The following is a 9,330-nucleotide window of genomic DNA, read 5'->3' as shown; positions in this document are numbered from 1 at the left end:
GGCTTTTAGTCATTGTGGTTTCTGAAAGATCAAACCCTGATGTTCATCACCTAGGGGAACTTAAAAGAAAAGTCTTCTTTTGGTCCCTAAAATTAAAAAAAAACAGTACAATTACAGCCAAGAACAGAAGCTTAAAAAAATAGGATCAAGTGATGTTTTAGGAGGTCTCCTGGTCTTGCTTGGAGGCAAACCCATGCAATGTCTAACTAACATGTTTTAACCTGTTCTTAAATACATCTAGTGGGGCAACCTCAGACAACTTATTCCATTGTGCCTCCAGTATTCCCACTGGCAATTCTTTTAATTTCCAAGCTATATGTTTCTACTATTTAGGCCTACCACTACCCTTCCTGCAATTGCCATTAAGATTAATCTCTTTTCATCTTCATAGCAGCTATTTACAGATTTGTCACTGCCTCTGTCAGTCATTTCTTCAGATGTTCCTTCAACTTTTCATTGTCACTTCTCTTTCTGAGTCATCCCTGTTCTTCACCTCTCTTAAGCTGACCACAGCTGTCCTCAAGTGAGTAGCCCCAGGATCGATATAGCACCCCAGCTGTGGCCTTACTCATGCTGAGTAGAATAATAGGATGACCTCACAGCTTATAGACCACACTTTCACTAATCTATCCTAGTATGATGTTTGCCTTTTTTTACTCTTTTTTTTTCTTTTTTTTTTTGTTTGTTATGAAGAGCTGCATGACACTGCTGGCCTTGAGCATGCAGTCCACTCCAACCCCAATACCTTTTCAGCCAACTGCTGCTTGCTCTGTTGGCTCTGCACTCCATTTCTTTGCAACTGATTATTCTCACCAACATGCAGAACAACACAGTTGTCCTTATCAGGTTGTATTTATCCTCTTCTAATACAATCAACACACTTGGCACCTGCAGAGTTGCAAACAAGCACAGTGCTGAGTACAGGGGCCATGCTCGGGTCAGCCCTCCCTTTTCAGGAAGCACTTAATATTCTTATTTTCAGGCCCCATTTTGTCTTTAGATGACACATCCTGCCACGGATGTTGGCCAGCCAGGATGGCTAAGAGGGTCTCCTTGAGAGCCCCTTATACTGCTGTGGGTGGGCAAGTGCTCTGCTGTGTGGCAAAATGCCAATCTTACCCCAGCCTGTACCCCATGAGTGAGCCCTCTACACCTCAACATTGAAAAATGATGAGCAGAAGCAGCCTCTCACATTTCTTTAAAGGAAAAGAACATTTACCATCTTTTTGACTCAACTTTGCCAGAAAAGGGAAAAAAAATAAAAACCACCCAAAATTATTTACAATCCTACTAAAAAATATATCAATTTCCCCCTTTTTTGCTGAACCTGCTGTGCAACATTCACTGTTATATATGAAGCACTTTAAGGGAAACGTGCTTGCTCAAAAGATAGGTTTTCTTTCTGAAGCATATAAAGCTTTCCACAGATTTGCCCCCCAATTTTTCAGAATATCATCCTACTTTATATGTAATTACCAGACTATACTCTGAACTCCCTGACAATACAGAACTGACTGGAGCTAGCACAGTCATTCTTCATACCTCTGTCTGACAGAGGTTTTTAAAGAGACATTCTGCTAATCATTTTGACTGAAGGAGTCTGGTGTGTAACTGAAAAGACACTCATTATTTGCTGGTGAAGTAGCAGTAATGAAATTCAATGACAGTGACGTGGAGGCTAAACACAGAAACAGAATAATCCAAGTTACTGTGATATCAGATTAATGTTAAGTATGCAATTAGATAAGGCAAAATAAATGCAAAAGGAAACAGATGTAAATCAGCTTAGTAGTTATTTTGTATCTTCTAGCAACTATATCTTATTAAGGATTTGTTCCTTGTGTTTTTAAATCTCTACTAACCGAAATGTATCAGTTCAGGAGAGCAATGACATTTTCCCTTCAGGGTTTACAATGCTGAGGTTTCACCAAGCTAAGCTGATTGCAGGATGCTAAATAGTTAATGAGGTAACAACAACAACTGCCTTTATAAGAAAGAAAAACAGTAAATGGCCAGATCTTTCTGGCTGAAATCTCGAGGTTTTAAAAATTAGTGCCAAGGTCCTGATAAACTACATGGTAATATCCTGAGGAAAGATTAGAGGCTTGTGCAGAAGATAAAACCCAAAGCATATGTTTGCCTGCCTTGGCTTTCACGTATTAATCATAGATATACTGATGGTGTAATTGGAACAATTCTGTGACCATCACAATTTGCTGAGCACCATCCTACAGCTAAGGACACATTCCTTACTCTCCCACAACCAGAGAATATGAATATCACACTGCTTTCACATCATTCAGTAGTAAATCAAGTTTAGTGCTCAAGTCTGTTAGCAAGTAATAAAGACTGGATTCTACAAATGCCGTAGGACATGATGCCTCACAGCCCTTCAGAGTAGTGACCAGGCTGACAGATCTGTGTGCACTGGTTATCAAGAGAAGACACCTCTGAATCAGCCTGATTTGCACCAGCAAGGCTTTCAGTGATCATGTTAAATGCCAGAGCTGCATTCTAGACCAGGGGCTTGCTAGCTTCTTACTGTCACTGAAGGTACCTCCTGTAGTGAAGGCACTGGTGAATAGGTGGATCAAGAGTGGTACGTAGCTCTAAGTATCTGCTGCTTCACTTAGCCATCCTTTTCCAGTCTAACCATAGCCATTACCAGCTTGCATTGCACAGTTGAAAAGCAAAAGAGGAAGGTCTGAGAAGTTCAGAAAGGCACTGGAAAACTTCCTGTGTGAAACACATAATTTTCATTGGGATCCTTTGTTTTATAGCAAATATCACTACCATTTCCAAGCATCTCTGTGATTCAGCCTGGGAGGTGTCTGTTTCACAAATTTCAAAAGGAAGCTGATAAAACACACTAGTTGTACTGAAATGGGATTGGTTTTTATCTTACAGAAATTGGATGAATTTTGGCTCTGAACTGCTTAAGTACTTAATCTGGTGCTTAGCTTGAAACAGTCCAGTACTTCCATTGCAATGAATAAAATTGTCCAAGTTACTTTCCTTTTTTTTTTTTCTGGACTGGGTCTTTTCAGAGCTGATCATTTATCTTAATTAATACAACTCTAAGTATAATTTTAGCCTGGTCTAAAAAGAAAGTGGGTCTGAAGGGTAGATCCTGTAGCTTCTTTTAATATAGATAGATACAGATATATATATATATATATTTTTTTTTTTTTTAATTAAATAAAAAACCTTCTGCTTCCCACTTCGGGCAAAATGCAGTTTTTTGAGGGATGGAAATTCCATTCTGTTAAATTTCAACAGCGATGGCAACATTCATAGTTTTGTTTGCAGTAATTTTAACAGAAGGATTATTCCTCCCTCTTGGATATGTTTGTTTCTTGTAAGCGCTTGATGCAGTGCATCCATTTGGCAATAACCCCTTCATTGGGGAGCTACAATCTGCTGGTTTTGTTTTCTGTTTGAAGCTTCTCAAACTGAAGAAGTCTCGAGTTAAGTTTATCTGAACCAACATATGTAGGGTTCGCACAGATGTTGAGTCACCAGACCCTCCTTTTCCTCACACCACTTCCCAGGCGTTCCTTCTACGGAAGCATCATAGTCTGGTGAAATAGAGAAGAAAATGCAGCTTCACGTGTCAGCAAAAAGGCTCCTCAGTTAAGAGGGACTCAAGGCAACCTCCCCCCAGAGCCCTAGTGTACATGGTGCATGGTGACCCACTTCTCCAGCTTGAGAGGCTTGGCCAGTCTTCACAGAAATCAGTGAAACCAGGTCAATTAACTGCAGTGAAAGACCTGGCCAAAGGAACAAACAGGATGGTGAAGGGGTGTAAGAGATAAAGGAGCTAAACATGGCTTGAGCTGAAGCGTTCAGGGACCGTAATTCATGTGACAAGAGGATAAAGGTGAAGTTCAGTGACAAAGTTCCCCTTAGCCTCTTTTCACCTTTATGTGCACTATTTAGTTTGACCCAGTTCCCATTTTGGCATTGGGGAAAAGCACGGTCCATTCTGATCACAGTTTTATTTCTAAATGTGCTGTACTGAAAGGAGGCTCCTGATTTACACTGACAAGGAAATGTGTCCCTTAGGGTTAGATGGTGTCTTAACACCTTCCTCTTCCCAGCAGTGGCTAGTGCAGCAGGAAGATGTTAAAACAATTGTCTGGGCTGGCAGATGTTCAGTCTGACTTCAGATGATGAATAAAATCCTGGATCTGCAAATGTTGATAGTTTTCTGATTAAAAACCCTCCACTGACATACAGATAGATAAAAAAAATACACATTTCTCTAAAAATCTAGAAACCACAGCACAGCCTTGGTTTACCTATGCACGCTAAAAGTTGTCACCAGCCTTGATAATTGTTTCCTTCCCCAGTGTCTCTCTAAAGGTGATCCAGACTGTCCTCCACCTTAAGGGAAGTCCTCAGGATCTCATTACAGCCTCTCAGTTTGGAGGCATGGGGCATTGCGTGTCATGTCTTATTGCTTCAGCTGTATGACAGGAACGGCATTGCTGAAATACGAAGATGATTGAAATGTTAATTGCTTCTAGGAGAATGTCAGCAGCAGCATTTGCCTCGCTGAAAGAAAAGCCCCAGGGCATTTACCTTAAGGCAGATGGGATCCTCCTTATCCTCCTTACACCTGGGTCAAAGCAGAGCAGCTCCATTGACTTCAGCTGAGCTTGTGTTTTTTTCCCCTGGAAAAGAGATAGGTCAGAATCTGTTCTCTGTTCATTAGTACAGCCTGACATGGAGAAACTAACTTAGCAAGACAGGAAGTCAGCCATGAAATAAACTGTTAATATAAGTAAGGAAGACAGACATCAGAATTAGTGCTGCTGTGCTCATGTTTTGTGAGATGACAGAATTCCAGCAGATCATTAGCAGGGGGCAAATGCAGAAGCCCTTAGGCTAGATCTTGCCATTGCTCCCAGTAATTGCCTTTTAAGCAACTGGGAGTTTTTGGGTGAAAGGTCTTGTGCAACCAGAATGAACATTCTGTGACAGTCAATTTTTCTGAGTGTAAGTCAGAAGCATAGAGACCCTAAATACACACAGCCTTATTAATCCTAACAAAGCAACACAGACTTGTAGAGGCTGCTCTCCTTAATTTCGTTGTAGCTCATACAGCCAATAAACAGATCATGCTAGCTTATTGCAAAGATACATTTTCTTTACACACAGATGGTATTGGAAAACATCTCTGTATATAAAATCTGTAAATACGCAATGAATTAGTTATCTGGTACGCAATGAACTAGTTTTCTGTGCAATACCCCCAACAGGAAGTAAAGTGTGTGTAGTGACTAAAACCAATATTATTACTTGCTTAAATAGAGCAGTGCATCCTGTTGTTGTGAAGAATAAGCTTTGACTGGAAAGGACTGTTATTGCAGCTTCAAATCATTCAAAACACTTTTTTTTTTTTTTTTTACTATAAAAAAGAGTAACTTTTATTCAGTTCTAAAGCAACAACTGTTGGCATATTTCCTTACAGAAGACACTATTGTGTCCGGCTATTACTCAACCACTAGCATTAGAGACGTTGAAGTTGCAGGAAACACAGTTCATCTTTTGCGTAGTTAGAAAGGAGTTGGCTTCCCAGTTACACTGGAAACTGAACTTGCAGCAGGGCAGAAAACCACAATTCACAGAGGAAAAATAATAGTTGATATATGAATATCTACCTAAAGACTAATCAGCAGAACAAACAAGATGTGAGGAAGATGACCCACATGACGATGTTCGGAGGAAATTAGTCATCAGTATCCACTTGCTTCCTTTTCTTTTAAAACATCAAATCACTGCCTCTTGCCTATTTAGTTGAGAATGGGTTAATACAATCTGTTGTGAATAAGAAATCAAGCTGTTTCCAACAGCCAGGCTGTATTTTACAGGCACCTGATGTTGACCATGTGCTTGTTGACTTTCAAGGGTTAGCGCTTCAGGCTAGCATTTAATTCCAGGTGTTACTACACATCATGAAGTGCTAAGGATCCTAGCAAGCATCAGTGCCATGAAAAACAGTCCTGACAAACTGGGGGTAGAGGCAGGATCAAGTTTGCTTTGTGCATGGTCGCAGCAGCATACCTTTTGTATTTTTCTGCCATATTCACTGTATCACTGAGCATACCTTTAAAAGTTTTCTCCTACTACTGGCTTCATTGCATACTATTTAGGGAGGATAACTGGCTAAATATTGCAGTGAGCTAAGCTCTCTAGATCTGAGGTAACTGCATTGCCTCTGACTTCCTGCTTAATTACACCAACACCTAAGCAAGAGCAATGGTCCTTCTCATGCCAACTGCGTGACGTACAAGCAAGAACTCTGAAAATGTATATTTTCTTCCTTCTCTGTCAAGAAACTAGTTGTAAAACATTCTGGACACCAAGTACTACAGGACATTCGTAACAAAAAAGGCCAGAAGATGAGTCCAGGACCCACTGATGTGGGAGTGGAGGTTTTTGCCATTCGTTTCACCATTGCTGGTGGTTCTTCTGTCCCAAATCCACAGGCAAGACAGGACAGAACTGGTGCTTGGGAGATGTGACTTCTCCTTCAAGGTGATCGACTGCAGTTTGTTTTCAAAAAGCCAACGCATCTCTTAATTGTCAATGCGTGCTGCTCTGAGGCTGGTAGCCCCTTTGCTTCTTTGGTTTCAATTAGGCTCCAGTCTCTAGCACATTATCTTGATTGCAGATGTCCACTTTTATTAGTCAAAGATCTAACTAACACTTTGTACTTCCAGCTTTCTAGCAAAAAAAGATCCAGACTCACCACTGTTTCACACTAGGCTTCTCCAGACCAACAGCATCTACTAATACATGTGCTTTGGAGGCTATAGCCAGCTATGCCCACTACAGTGCAAATGCATGTGGTTTACTGAGCTAGAAACCACTGCCAAAACACTCCGTTTTGATGTGTATACGAGAAGAAAGGTCAGCATGCTGCTGAGGAGACAGACACCAACACCAGTGACGTGTGTAGGAGCTGGGAAAAGCATCAACCTCTGCGGGTGAATATGATGACACAGCAGTCTGGTGCCGGGCTGCTTTGGCAGGTCTCATCTTTCACCCTGTACGCTGCTTTGGCCTACTCATTATGGACACCCATTTCTGTGAGCAAAGAGCAACTCTGGCAGAAGTTTAGGGGTTGTTAACCTTTGGGTTTGGTTTTCACGCTACATTTTTTTAATGTAGCTGTTTCACTGAAAGAAAGGAAAGAAACAAAGAACCCTCAACGCAAACCCTAAAACTTTGTTTTAAAGGTTTGAGAAAAATGCTGCTTTCTTCCAACCCCCCAGGAAATGACTCAGAACTAGAGAAACATTAAAAAAAAATCAGCTTGTCTGTTAGTATAAAAATCTATTTAAAAACCCAAAACAACACACCAGGAGATGTGCAGCTGTCTTGGCTGAATTAGTGTCCTAGCAGTAGTCTTCCCTTGTCTTGCCTCTTTCTTCTTTGGCCTCCTACCCCACAGCTGTGTCTGCTCTGCTCCCTCCTCTTCCAACTGCTACTTCTTTGAAGAAATCAATGCTACTAAGAGCCATGACAAAGCCAAGCTCCAGCTCTTTCACCTCATCTCCTCGTGTCAGAAGCTCCTGTGGAGCCACCCCTCTGAGCTCACCTTCTCTTTCCTCAGCCATGACACTAGGATTGGAGCTCCAGTCTTCCTGGTCCTATAGGATTTCAGGACAGAGGGAAGGCTGCTGCCAGCATGGAACAGGATCTTCTCCCCTCTGTTCCCTGAAGCCATGATTTGGGTGTCCCAACAGCAGACTATCTTAAGAAACTACTTACTGGTTGTACTGGGTGGGTATATCCTTTAAACCCCATGACTCTTCATATGCATAAACAATGCAAATGTTTTCTGTGATTGCTATCCACCCAACATTTTCAGCCTTGGCTGTCCACCAAGCCCAGGAGGGATCATACCAGTCTCTACAAGTCGCCATGCTTCAACACTACACTATGTCTGGACATGGAGGGAGATTTCTGTGTTACCCATTTAGCCAGCACAGGGTCCTGCGGAAAGGGCTAAAGAGAGCTTTGGGAATGGGCCGGATCCTTGCCATGTTTGGCATCTCCCCAGCAGTTGTAGCTGCAGATGAGGGCAGCGCATGGTCAAGGGGTAATGAGCTCTAGAGTGTGCATCTGGTGTGGATCACAGCCTGACTTCACTTCCTTCCTCTGGCTCTCCTGTTGCACTCTGCCCGACCATTTTGCCCAGGCCTGGCCCTTTGCCAGCCGGTACCTAGCTTCATCAGGGCAGAGCCAGAGATAGCACTGGCTTCCCAATGTGTGCGATAGCTGGTAATCACTCCATTGAGCCTTTGTGGGCATATTTTCTTTCTCAGGAGCCACCAGGTCTCCCAGTGGCATCTGGAGAGCATCCAGAGCTGAGGGAGCAGAACAGGCTCTTCCCTGTTATACCTGCCTGAACTGGAGACCGCAACGAGTAAAACAGAGGAAGAGTTCCATCCGCTTGGCCCACAAGGCTCCCTTAAAAGCTGGAGACAGGAAACATTATCTATTAGGGACTGATCAGGTTTTGTGCTACAGAAACTCTAGAGGCTCCCACTGACATCCTGCTCCTGTTATTCTGGGCAGAGCCACCAGATTGAAAACAGTCCTGGCTGCAAAGACTTTGCAATTGAACCCAACTACATGAATAAATAGGGCCTGCTCCACCAACAGACCTACAGCTAAACGGCTAGGCTCTTCCCATTTAGCCAGGGCTAGCAGGGATCACTGTATCTATGCAACCTGCCCGGTCTAGTCCAAGTCCAGTCCTTGACTGCGGAGGACTTTACTGAGTCAGTGCCTGGAAGGACAGCAGCAAAGCTAGAAGAAACTCAGGTAGTCCTCCATTCCCTCCCCAATAGCTCATTTGACTTACGGTTTTGATGCTTAACCTCATCATTTTTTAGCAATTCCCACAGATAAAAAAGCTAGACAAACACTGAGGCTGGGTAAGAGAGAAGGACCTAAACTCAAGGTCACAGGGTACAGGTCCACACTACAGCCAAGGGCTGAACCTAGGTCATCTCAAACTCAGTCCTGTGCACAGCCTGCTGAGCAACACCACTTCTCATGCTTTACCAGCCTGCAAGTCTTCTACTTACATGTTTAGAAAAGGGTTCGCTTGATTTTTTAGTAAATACCTGTTGCTGGTGATGATGGCATTGAAAAATTGTTTGACTATAGCTGTGCTCCTGCAGCTTCCTCAAAAAAAGGCTTAAAATAATTCACATTCAATCCAGGCATCTGCCTCAGTGACTCTCCTGGTAAGATACAAGGCAAAGAGAACAGTTTGGGATCAGGTTCTGCCAGCACTTCCCCCTCTTA

This window comes from Neopsephotus bourkii, unplaced genomic scaffold, assembly GCF_033783945.1.
Source record: "Neopsephotus bourkii isolate Nb327-2 ecotype Australia unplaced genomic scaffold, CSIRO-AGI_Nbou_v1 NB_1572, whole genome shotgun sequence".
NCBI classification, from domain to species: domain Eukaryota; kingdom Metazoa; phylum Chordata; class Aves; order Psittaciformes; family Psittacidae; genus Neopsephotus; species Neopsephotus bourkii.
Note: the sequence above shows the minus strand (reverse complement) of the source record.